Below are 13,067 nucleotides of genomic sequence, written 5' to 3' on the forward strand. Positions count from 1 at the left end.
CTGCTTGCAAGCTAATGGGACACAGCTGCAAAGGACATAAAGAAACATAATTAAACTTTTGTCTCCTTGATTCTTTTCTTCCGAGTATCATAGATGTTATTTTTGTATCCATGGAGAACAAAATAACTAAATAATGATTTTTAGCCCTAAGACAACCCTTTCTCATCTACATCTCCAATACACGTATCATTCCAATCCCACTTCACAGGGCTCTCATGGTCTAATAGATCAGTCCCATTTGGGTCACTGACAAGTGATTGGATTCAGAGGTAAGAAGTGAAACAAACCAGCTCTAGGCTTAGTATTTATAGCACATGCAGACTAAGAGAAGGAGAATTGATCTTAGTTTTTGCTTCAGCTCTAGTTTCGTATCGGTTTTCTTTGTGAAAGCATTTACTCCAAGCCATATTTTCACAGTTCAGAGGACTATGGTCAAATAACTGATCATTTTCACACTCCTAGCTGGTAGTGTATGTTCAACAGTTGATAAATTTCATGTATTAAAAGAATTAAATTAATATAGTAATTTCTGACTATTTCAAAATATTTCTTCATTTAAATTATTGTCAGAGTGCACTGTTGTAAACAGTCTAACTTGCTGATATCAGTTGTTTAGCATTTAAATATTGGTTATTTCAGAGAGAAGTATTTGATAAATGATGCTTTCTCAGCAAAGATAAAATGTCTAAAAATTATTTAAATAATGATCACTAGATATGCTTTTTAAAACAAATATCTTCTTTCAACTGAAACGGAGCCTTCTAACAACATCATGGAGAAGTACTATTCAACATTTACCTACAACATTCTGGAAAAATGCAATGAATATTTAGCTAGCAACAGAGTAAAAAAGTGGGTTTTTTTTATGTGAGTTGTTTTTTTTTTTTAAAAAAAATCACCTTCTTGATGAGAATGGGCAAGAATTAGTATCTCCCTTGCATAAGAACTCAGATGGTAGTAATTGAAAAAATATATCCAGATGTTGAAGCAATCAATGTAATTTTTACCATTTCCTCTTCTGTAGTTGCTAGCTCCTTTTTACATACAACTAACAGTGTAAGCACTGAATAGCTAGTCTCTGAAAATGGTGCCACAGGTTTTCCATTCATGCAGATCTTTTCTTTCAAGTGCTCAAAGAGGTAATTTCCATGTTCTCAAAGAGGAAAAATTTAAAAGAAAGAAAAAGGAAACATTATTTCTATTCTGACACTGAACCTTACATTCTATATCTATGGAAGTGGACATTATTAATATTAAGAAATAAGATATTTTGGGAGGGGGAGAGGGAGAGAAAGTGTATACATTTAAAGTAGCTTTAAGTCTTAGACACAGCAATCATGAAATTATAGAGTTTTCAATTTCTGGAGAAGTAAGGAAAAGGGGTTAGCAGAAGTGCTACCTTGGACTTCTGGAGGGCAGACTTTGGTCTGTTTAGGAGCCTGGATGAGCCTGGATGACAGAGTCCCTTGGAGGTAGTCCTGAAGTCAAGTCATTTTCTAATAAAGTAGTTGTTGATGCAACTTTGCAGGAAGAGGAAACTAGGATCTTGCTCTATTGCAAGAACAAACTCTTAGAGTCCGCCTAAAAAGAAAGCAAAGATACGGGTAGACATACTGGCCATTCACACCAATTAATTTTTACCTAGTTCCTGACCAAGGTTTTACTTGTGACAGTTCTCTCTCCCAGACAAAGTGCAGGCGCAACATAGGGGATAGTACATGACAGGCATCTCTTCTCGACGTGGGTTCTCACGGGCTGTGAGTCTCTGCTCCACCCGGACCGCCATGGCTGCAAGGGGGCCACTTGCTGTCTTGCCACCGGTTGCAGGGGAAACTCAGCTCCGGCACACCTCGTCCCGTTCCATCTTCACTGACCTGGTATCTGTGTGGCTGTTTCTCTCAGATCTCAGTCCTCTCTGGGTGAACTCAGCCTGGTGGGCACCTCGGGAGCGGAGCTCTCCCCGATTTCCCCAAGTGGCTCTGCCACCGCCTTCTTCAGCGGGTGGCACTAGCCCGGCGCGGGCAGCCACCCGGCTGGGCACCCAGGGAACGTGGGCAGTGCCACCCTCCCCTCTCCTCGCTCCTGGGCAAAGGCACACCTTTCCGGTTCCTTTATCCCAACTTAAATAGGGCAATTCACAGAGGCGCCGATTGGCTCAGGCCCCGAGGGGGATGGGAGTCCGGTCTGATGGGCAGCTTCTGCCACCAGAACCTCCCCCCCGCATCAAACCATGACAGTGAAATTGGCAGAATTGTTAAACCCCCATCTTACTAGTGCTGGCGCATTGACAGCTACTGTTATGTTTTACTAAAACTTTTTTGTTGTTAAAAATAAAGAGACAAGACAAAAGACTTTTTAATGCAGAAATTAAAATGTTTAAATGAGGCATGGTGTATTTCAGCTTGCTTAGTCTATGGTAAGGAATCTTTGGAGTAAGTTTGATTTTTCTTTCATGTGGTGTATCAAAATGGCAACAGTTACAAGATCTTTTATTCTAAGAATCTGTGCATTGCATATTAACCAGGTATCCAATATAGATAAGGGGCAGGGAAAAAGAGCATAGAAAACCTACCTGAAGAAGATAGCATTTTTTATAAAAACTAAGATTATTTAAAAAAGAAAAAAAGAAAGTAAAGTTAAAGTTTATCTTCTTTTATGGTGGATTACTTAGTTCATGTAAAGAAACAGTCATATTCATTATCACCGTAACTCAGAAGAGTAACGTCTGAGTATGTACTGAAATACTATAAGGCAATGCACTATGGATGGGAAGGATGAGGAAAAGATACAAAAAAATTTGCACAAATCAACAGTCTGGAGAATCAGCTCTTCCTGCTGAGCAGCCTCTGGAAAGTCAATTGCACAAAAGCATCAATCAGTAGGAGATGTTGTTACATAGATTTTATTCCTACCCTTTGCATCTAAAAACGAACCACACTTTTAAGAGTCATACAGGTTAACCTGAAAGGTGATATAGAAGTTTTCAAGAATGACAGCAGTTCAGACTTTTGACCTGATAGATGTAGAAGAAAAATAGAGTGCAGAAACAAGAATATTTAGAAGAGGGTGAAGCAGTTAACTCTGTCTCTGTCAGGAAGGTATCAGAGAGAATGTTTGTGAAACAAGAGAAGGAGAACCAATAATCTTGAATTCTCGCTGACACTTTACAAACTTAACTTTTGAATGTGTCACTGTAAGAGGTGTATCAAATACAAGGTTATTTTTTTCACAAAGTATCTATTTGTGGAAAGACAAACAAGTAAATGCTTGTTTTACACAGCTATCTAAATTTTTAAAAGATATTTGCCATTTCCAAGAAGATATTGCATGATTATTCAAGTATTATTCATTTTACCTCTGCAAATTAGAGGTTAAATTTTCTCTCCTTTGTGTTCCTTGAATAAATCTGAATGCAGTGCAAAGGATTATTGATGAACAAAGGTAGCACTCTACACGAATGAGAAAGCAGGTTTTGGATCAAAGATTCAAGATATTTCCCAAAACAAAGCAAGTAATTCCTGACATTCTCCTCCTCTCTGCCAAGTAGAATTTGCTGTTGTATTCCAGGGAGAAACGCAGAAATTGCAAAACACCTTGCAAGTACAAGAATAGCTCCCACCTATGTTCTGCCATGGACATGGTGAAATTCATCAGGATACAATTGATTAGCTATCTGGGAAACTCATTTTGAGGAAGAGATGAATGAAAACAAAGAAATTACTATTTCTTTACATCTCAGGTTGTTTTTTTGTTTGTTTGTTTGTTTGTTTTTAAATTACAGTTTAATTAGAGTTTGTTTGAGCAGGGAAAATTTGACAAAAGAAAGCAAATCTGATAGGCAGTAATGATCTCTATTCATACTAAAGCAGCCCTAAAATTTTTGGATAGAACTAGGTCAAAAGCATATCCAAAATCATGACTGTAATTTTACATCCTGATCACAGATCACCTTAGCAGTCCTAAGTGCAGTCAACAACATGCTAGTGCTTATTTTAAAAAAAAGTCTAAACAAGAAATTATGAGGCAAAGAATGAGAAAATAAAACTGTGTTTAGTGATGAGAAAAACCTGCATCACCTCAATCACCTATAATGGAGATTATAACATTCCTACATCATGCAAACTGTTTTCATGTTGTCTGCACTATAGTTGTGACACACAAAAATGCTATAGGGAGCTCTATAAAAAATAGAGATACCTGTCAAACTTCAGCCCGTATATTTCTGCTGAATTGAGATTCACAAATTGTTTTCGATTGTTGGAGTAGAGAAAGGCTTGACTGGCTTTAGCATGGGGCAGATGAGCAGCTTGGAAAGAGGGAGCAGCTTTTGTTTTGAATATCCGTTGCTTTTTCAGCGAATTACCTTTTTCCCACCCCAGTTTGTAAGGTCTCTTTCAGCCACAAAATGCTGTGTAAGTGGATAGGAATGGAAAATTCTCACTAGACCATGCTGAGCACTCATTAGAAAAACCCACATTTTCTTGCGGAAGAGAAGCAGTGTAACCTTTATTTAACCCCCTACTTACCCACACACACACTGAGGATACGTAATGTTCAATTACATTTTTGCCTGCAGTTATGTCAAGTTTAAAAAGGAAAATGAAATCTTAACAAGACTGGTTTTAAAATAGCTGTGAGTCACAACTTTTAAATGTTGGAACTCACTGTGCAATGTTCCAGACATCTTAAGCGAATAGTCCAAATAACTCAATACTAGGAACATTTCCAATATAAACTTTCAATGCATTCTAGGTGAGATGATTTGCAATTAAACCCCAGAGGATGCTATTTAAATTTTAAAGGGGTCCCCTACTTTCTCTCGGAATAAGATTGACACACTTGCTTAATAGTTTCCCAAGTTTCAGTAATTGGATTGCCTCCTCTGCATTTTTCAAGTCACAATCCATTATTTTAACATTTTAATTTATGAAAATCCTTTGTGTTTTCCTGTTTAGAAAATTTAGTGAAATAGCAGTCTTGGGAGTTCTTCTGTGCCTTAATTCACCATAACTCCTTAATCTTTTTTTTTTTTCCTTCTTTTTCCCTGTTTGTTTAGAAGTAACTCGTTAGATCCTTAAAATACAAGCAAAATCCAAGGCTGAGAGTCATTCTACAACGTCTTTTCACCATAACATACTTTACAAAACACACAGCAGTTCTTACAGGCTCTCCATTGTAAGGAAGAATGTTGTTTCGGCACTGAATCTTATTTTCCTTTTCTTCCTGAATTTAAGGCAAACTCCCTATTGGGGAAAAGAGTTCAATATTTTTAGACAAGCTCCTATAGCTTAAAAAATCAGTACTTCAAACATTTATTGTATTAACACCTATTTATTTGATATTACTTGTATGTCACAGCTGTGGAACCTTCAGTACTTATACAGTGCACCTGCAGGAGCTCATAATACATGAGGCAAAAAAAGGACATGGAGCATTCTCAAAGGCAGACTTTTGCCCTAGAGTAGAAAAAGAGGGTATCCTTAAACTCTTGAATATGGGAAATGTAAAGGTAAGGAATGTGATACTCTTGCAGTTTGACTTCGCTTTGACCTCTTGCAAGTAGCGATAGTATTTGCACTATGAGGAAGCATGCGAGCCACATCTACAGCTCTCAGCAATATGTACTCTAGGGCCCCAGTACTATGCTATATCAAGATAGTAGCATCTAAATGGCAACAGCAAAACCCTGTTTTTAGGCTGATAAGTCTTGCTTCGTGCTTAGGGTTTCACAGTACCGACATATTATTTCTGGTTTTAGGATCAAGCCAATAACCGAATGACATAAACATGCCAGTTTCAATTTATGCTAGCTTCAGAGTCTGTGTACATAGCGCTATTGATCGTCATAAACTTCTGTAAAATAATCTGGTTAATCTAGTAATGTGCTCCACAGACCTCAACTCAGAACATCTGAAATGCAGCACTGTTGCTTAACTATAGCTCATTCTTCAGCAAAGTTATTTGAAATCTGCTTTGAATTAAGTAGGTGAAACCATGAAGCAAGGCAATGCCCCTGCCCAGTCCATTTCTGTTACTAGAACAGCAATTAAAATAAGGGTTGGGAAGGTCCATCAACACCTAAATAGGAAAAGAGGAGAAATTATGTTTACGCACATTCCATCAAATACTGCAGTCAGTCATCAACAAGGAAAAATAACTTACTAGAGACATTATCTTCATGTCTAAACTGACAGTATTTTTATACTGATACATCAGAGACCCGACAAGAGAAAACTAGAGATGCAGTCATTTATTCTGAGTTCTGCAAAGAGTGAAAACGGGATAAAAAAATACTTTTCCTGTCCTCTTCCCTATCATTCACACAGCAAAGGCAAAACAAAACTAAAGCCAAATCCAGCCTTCCAATCCAATTCTCTTTCGTTAGGTTTACTGTCAAGAACGGCTGTCAAGACTGGCTTTCTTGTATATTGTGCATTAACTTTTTTTGTTAAGTCCACCGATACATTCACCTTCCATCACCATGAACTTGCTATGTTTTCTAATTACTGTAAGATTCAACTTGTTCTGCTCTGTTGATGCTTCACCAAAAACACAGCCGTTGTGCAAATTAATACTTACTGTGCTATCACTGAATAATGCAACGGTTCATGTACTTAGCAGTGGCTCAAAGCATAAACTAGGCTCCTTAGCTAGAAGTGTGCATTTTACTTTAAAGACACAAGCTGAAGTAAACCTTAGACAACAACCAGCTCCCTGTTTGATTAAAATTCTTTCTTTCAGCTTCCACTTGTCTTTCCCCAGAATGGAAATGTGTTTCCCACTGTTAATATTGCTCAGCATATCCTTGGATTTTTTGCATGATTTTTACTGCTTGTATCTGCACTAGACTAAAAAATTTTGCTGTCTTTTTACACAGATTATTGGAATACTGTGCAGAAGCTCCTCTGTGAGGGTCATAAATAAGAAACATCATCAGAGAACGAGTGCCTGAAAGCTTGAAAATCAGCTTCATAGAATTAATGTCTAAGTTTTCAGAGTCATTAAGAAATAAACATTTATATTATGAATAATCATTGTGTAATGTACATCAAATAACTGCTGTGAATGTTAATAATAAAGATGATGGTTTAAGCCCCATACCGCTGGTTTGAGAAGAAGTATGATCGTTGTGATGTCAGCAAATGATGTATTCTACTAGAATAGGCCATACACTAACATAAATATATATGCAGCTACTTAAAAAAATGCACCCAAAACATGTAACGGAATTCATTAATTTCGATAAATACTTTATTTATTAATACCATAATTAGAGTGGAAAATAGAAGTGGACAAAAAGCCATCCTTAACCTGTGACAGTTAATAAGTACAATGGTATAGTCTGTCGAACTGACTATGAAACCTCAGGATTAGAGGAGCAAGCAGCAGGCTCAAGGGGTAAGAAAGGAGCTGGTTGTTAACAAAAGGTGTTATCACTTTATTATTGCTTCTGGAAAAAATAGAAGCCATTTGTCTTTCCAAACACAATCTCTATAAATAATGAAAGATGTCTGTAACAGGGATAATAAATTGTCAGTTTTGTTTTTATGGCAGCAAGACACATATCAGGGTTGGCCTTGTGGAAATATAACTATGTAGAACAGCGATAAATATTGTTCCACATGTTTCGTGATCTGTTATTCTTATTTTTAATTGCTACAAACAACTACAACAACACAGAACAGGAGAGCTTTGGCATTCAGCAGGGGTTTGGGAGCCCTCTATGCTTTCCAAGCTTTTCGTTGCAGGATTTTTACAGCCTCACATCTTCTGCAGAAGTGCTCCAGTTCATCCTCAGGGACTGGTCCTTTCATTTTCCTGGGAAGCTGATTTTTGTCTCCCTGTTCATACAAGTACTACTTTGTAGCATTTGTCAAGTATTACTATATTTTTTACAGTGGTGCCACATAAAGGCACTCATTCCCTGACATGTAGTTTTACAACAAGAGAATAGGCTTTCTCTGTACAGGGACAAAGCTGTCCAAAAAGATTTCTAAGACTCTGAGACACGATGTAGACCTCTGGAGCCTTATCTTGTCATAGTTCACATCTTCATAATCCAAATAAAGCCATTGCCTTTTCTGTTGACTTCAGAAAGATCAGTCCCTAGAATAGCCTTTCTCAGTGGGATTTAGGCATTGTCCATGTGGCTTTATATAAAAAGTATAAATATGATTTTCCCTCTCTGTCTTCAAATACAGCTTCAGTAGGCTTATCAGTCAAACGTGGACCACAGTCTGAAAACAGGCATCTGAATCATACTCAAAGCACCATCAAGTGAACAAGAGAAGCATTTATTGTATGTGTTTATCTGATGGGAGAAAGCAGTAGTAAGGCTGAGAATATCTGAGAACACCCATTTTGGTAGGAATACCACAATATCACCCAGTGAATTCTGTTAAGGCTTCATGTGTACTTACACCTTTGCTTTGCTGGTATACATTCACTATAAATTATGGTTCATATAAAGAGAAACAAATGTCTCATACAGGTATAAGGGATAAGCAATAGGAAACTCAAATTAAGAATGGATTTACCCTCTCTGACAGACTGGATGAGGTAATCACTTCAAAGGAAAAGACATAACTGGAATAACTGGCCAGTTATTGAGAATTCGATTGACCAACTTTATCCAAAGCAAAATATATCAAAATGGACACTGTCATCTCAAGTGGCTAAGAACGGTTAGAAAGCAAATATGCATCCACCATGTAATAGAAAGAGTAGAATGGAAAAATATAACAGAAGAATGATAGCCCAGTAGCATATGGGAGAGAAGTTTGCTGTGAAGGTGCTTGCTCCACCAAATATTTCCGTTTTGGTTGAGCTAGATATTTTGTCTATATTTAAGTTCTTTTGATCTGTAAAATAATAAGAATAGTATTCTCCTAAAGTTAAACAATGCTACACTCTTCATGCTATGTGCAACATAAAAGACTTCGAGGCCCTTAAATATTACAATAATGGCAATATAACTATTTCTAATAGATCAAACTGTATTTGATATTTCAGGTTGCTTGTTGTTTCCTTGATTTCTTAAACCAGAAAAAGATACATCACACAGATATCTTATTTTGCCTGCTCAGAACAGCATCCACAAATGAGAGACAGGAACTGCCACAGCCTGAGGAAGAAAAATGGCCTCTGGATGGACAAGATATGAAAACTAAGAATTTTGAAGAATTTACCACTGTGAGCACACACAAGCATCCATACACATGCACACCTCCACACAAAACCACATTACTATTTCTTTAATGATTTACTAAAGTGATAACTGGTATTATAATAAAAATTCTCTGTGGAATTCCAAGAACTGAGTACAAACCCACAGAGAAAAAGATCTTGTCCTCAAATTGTACATGAACACATTTCCCAGCACAACATAGTAAGAGAGAGATTTCGCACCAACACCAACATCCAGAATAGTTTCTACTCAAAAAGAAGCAATATAATAACCAGGAAAAATATTAGAAACGAGACCTGCTATATAATGATTACGAATCTTAAGAGGTGGGGTGGACAAATACAGTAATATGACACTTGATGACTTTTGTTGCTAATTAATGAGTTGTGATTGCATGAAAATATTAAGTATGATCCTATTATATTTTTGTAGATTTCTATTCTGAAAAGCCATCTACAAACAACTCTATAATACAGGGAATTTTATCTCTATTCTGTGAATTGTGTGAACAATGTGAACAGGACAAACATTTCTGAGAGTTCATAAATGTATAGGAAGCCAGTGTTAGGTCAGCTTTTTCTTTCTAGGGAAGTGAATGTACGAACCAAAAAGTTAATTTGGGCAATGTGCTTTTAAATTTTTGTATCAATTTCATTAATTGTGCTGTTTTTCCAAATGATTTAAGAGAGTAAAGGAATGGCAGATGGAATAGGAAAAATATCAAACTGAGCTCTTCGTTAAGAATACCAAGTGAGCATGTTCAATATCAGTTGCTCATCACTACTGGAGATTAAAGGTCTCACAATCCCATGAAAAAAAATATGCTGAAATATCAGGTCAGCATCACTGACTGGTCTGGGAGATCCAGGATACCCCAGAAGATGGAGGGAGAATCAAAGAACAGAAGGTCAGCATCTATTGCAAATTCAGGAGCAACAGGAAAATCTCTCACAGTTCACTAGATCTAGGGAGACTAGTGATCTTCCATGCATTTGGATTACCACATTTATGAGCTTCCCAGTCGCACCCTGCAAATATGACCGAAGAGCAGGTCATAAAAAAACTTCTCTTCCTATAGCTAGGTGGATGCTGCCATTCTAGTTTCTACAGGAAGTTTCAAGTATCCTTTTTCCCCTTTCACTTTGTGTTTTGAACAGTGACTAATTGCTGTTTTACAAATCATCAAAGTGAATGCACCTTGGATCACACCACAGAGTGTGAGTGGTTGACAGTTTTCTGAATTCCTACTCTGGTAACACGCTAAAGGCTTTATGTGTCTCTCTTTCTGTATTGCTAATTAAAATAATTGAGATGCTTCTAACTACAGACTGCTATAAATCTGAAAAATAAAGTATTACAACAATTAATGGAAGCTTTTACCTGTCATCACTGTGGGGTAATTTAAACCAGACTATTATGCATATATATTTCAGACAATAATCAGCAAAAGCATAGATTTTAAATATTTCATGTCAGCATGCATATTTAATACACACAGAAAATATTTTATGTCCTATAACAACTGTAGCAAACTTCTAAGGAATCAGTCACTGTATTTTTTCCTCTATATCTATTTCTTCTCTCCCAAGTCAGACCTCACTAGTCTGCCTTAAACCAGTCACTGATGGTGCACCCTAACTCTAGTAATCCACTTCTCTTTGTCCAAGGCACTTTGATTTTATCCTACATATTCATACTTTGCAGTAGGCATTGTGAAGAACTGATAATCAGAGTAGATCCCTGATGAAGTTATGGATAAAGGGATAAAGTTAAGGATATGGGGATAAAGCTATGTTAAGCACAGTGAAAAGAAAGTAGTAGTAAGGGAGCAGAGACCCTTTCTGATCCACCTGTTAAATTTGGACCTTACTGTGGCGCCAGGACATGATCCTGAGCTCATGATCCATGTTTTGCTGTACAATTGACTTGAATCAAAACACCAGGGATTCCCATTAAGCTATGAAAATCTTTCAGCCACACTTAATATTTTTTTTTCTTTTTGCATCAACAGACTTCCCCAGCTAGGGGCTGCGATTAAAATGAAGGGCACCTTGAATATAGCAGAGCAGCACACTCTTATTTTAATTTGAGCTGTGATATATTGTTTTCAAGTAATGGGAGGGAAGGGTGCCTCTTAACAGAAACAAACATCTTTAATGATGCCTAGCTGGCCTTTTCATCCATCCGTCTTTTCTTACCAGATACCCTACTTGAATCTTACATGCTCATCTGTGTTTCATTCAGACCCTTAACTTTAAGGGGAGTATATACTCTTTGCCTCTGGGTGTTCCGTCATCGCTCTATTAATTGCTGGGCTATAGTGGCGTTTCATTATTTTGATGGACTTGCAGGTGGATCATGCTGCACTCAAGGGGTTACTGCAATTCGGCATCTGAAATTTCCAGCTTTGTAAAGAAAAAGAAACCAGGATTCTGAGAGCTATTAAGAACTAAGTTTTGGAAAAATGAGGTCGTGAGAAAGCGGGCTCTAGGGAGGCTTCTTTTTTTTTTTTCACCAGTGAGTTCTAGCGAGTCAGTGGTGCCACAAGGAATAGTGATGCATAAACAGTGGCTGGAGTCCGCTGAAAGACCAAACTAAAAGTCACTTCTTACTTATTGCTAAAAGTGAGAAGGCAATACAGGGGAGGGCTGGGAAGGACATTGTATGTTCATTTATTAAGAACATCTATTAATTTGCCTCTAGAGATAGACCTTCTTATCTGACCAACAGTATTTATGTTATTTGGTAAAATTCTGACCTACTTTGTGTAACTACTTATCATCTAGGTTATTTTTGATGCTAGCCAACTTTTACACCACAAGTATATCTCTAATTTTGAATCATGACACAAGTCTGTATGGTATAAATCCTATATCCATACACATTACATGAAAAAAAGCACTGGAATGAATTTTAAAGTTGCAAAATCAAGCGCTCAGACATTAGGAAGTGCCAAATTAAGGCTGCCTAAGCAGTATTCCTTCCACCTCCTTATATTTATGAATCATTAAACAATTTGTGATTACTTGATCGTTCAATACATACGATACAACACTCACTTTGTTAGCACGGATTCAGTATTTCTGTTTATCAACATTATTCAATGAGAGAGGCTTTGCACATCTTTGTTCACATCATTCAAATCCTGAACCAAGGACAACATAATTAAATTCTTCAAGGTTTTTCCTCAGGTAATGCCTTTCCACATTTTAATACTTTCTCTATATTGAAAAAATCAATCTTCTGAACACTTCTGCTGGGTGAGATAAGGTGTACTTCTCTACTTAATAGATACTTGTTGGACTAGCCAGAACTGTCTCTGAAACTTATTTGTCCTATGTAGATATGGTTTCGTTCCTGGAGGGGGGAATACCACATGACTATATAATTAATGTCAGGGGAATGAATTCGATTTGCATAGGCTATAGTCTTAATGCTAGCATATCCTAACTTTTAAGAATGTGATTTAATGAGACTAACACTTGCTTTTGGAGGTAAATTACTCCTTTTTAAAAAAATTATAAATCTCAGAACCGTGTCTTGTAAGGTTGTATTTAGTCCCTGCATGAGTCGTCTTCGGGGATGGGATCTTTAGATCTATAGCACTATCCTCTAATCATTTGAAAGCTAAATGATTAAAAGATGGAGAAATATTCAAGCACTGACAGTATTTTGGTTTTTTTTAACTATTTGTAAGTGATGTAAAACTGTCACTAAAGCGGGTGGAGATAGTTGCTTTATCAGAATTGTAAGCATTTGCAAACAAAAATGTTGAGACTCAAGATTCACAGTTGTCTCTGCAAAGTCTGTACAGAGACACAGCTAGAAATTTCTGTCTGGATCTGCTATATGATCTTGCTTTTTTCCCTTGTCAGAACGG

Source organism: Tauraco erythrolophus, chromosome 2 (assembly GCF_009769465.1).
Source record: "Tauraco erythrolophus isolate bTauEry1 chromosome 2, bTauEry1.pri, whole genome shotgun sequence".
In the NCBI taxonomy this organism is placed as follows: Eukaryota; Metazoa; Chordata; class Aves; order Musophagiformes; family Musophagidae; genus Tauraco; species Tauraco erythrolophus.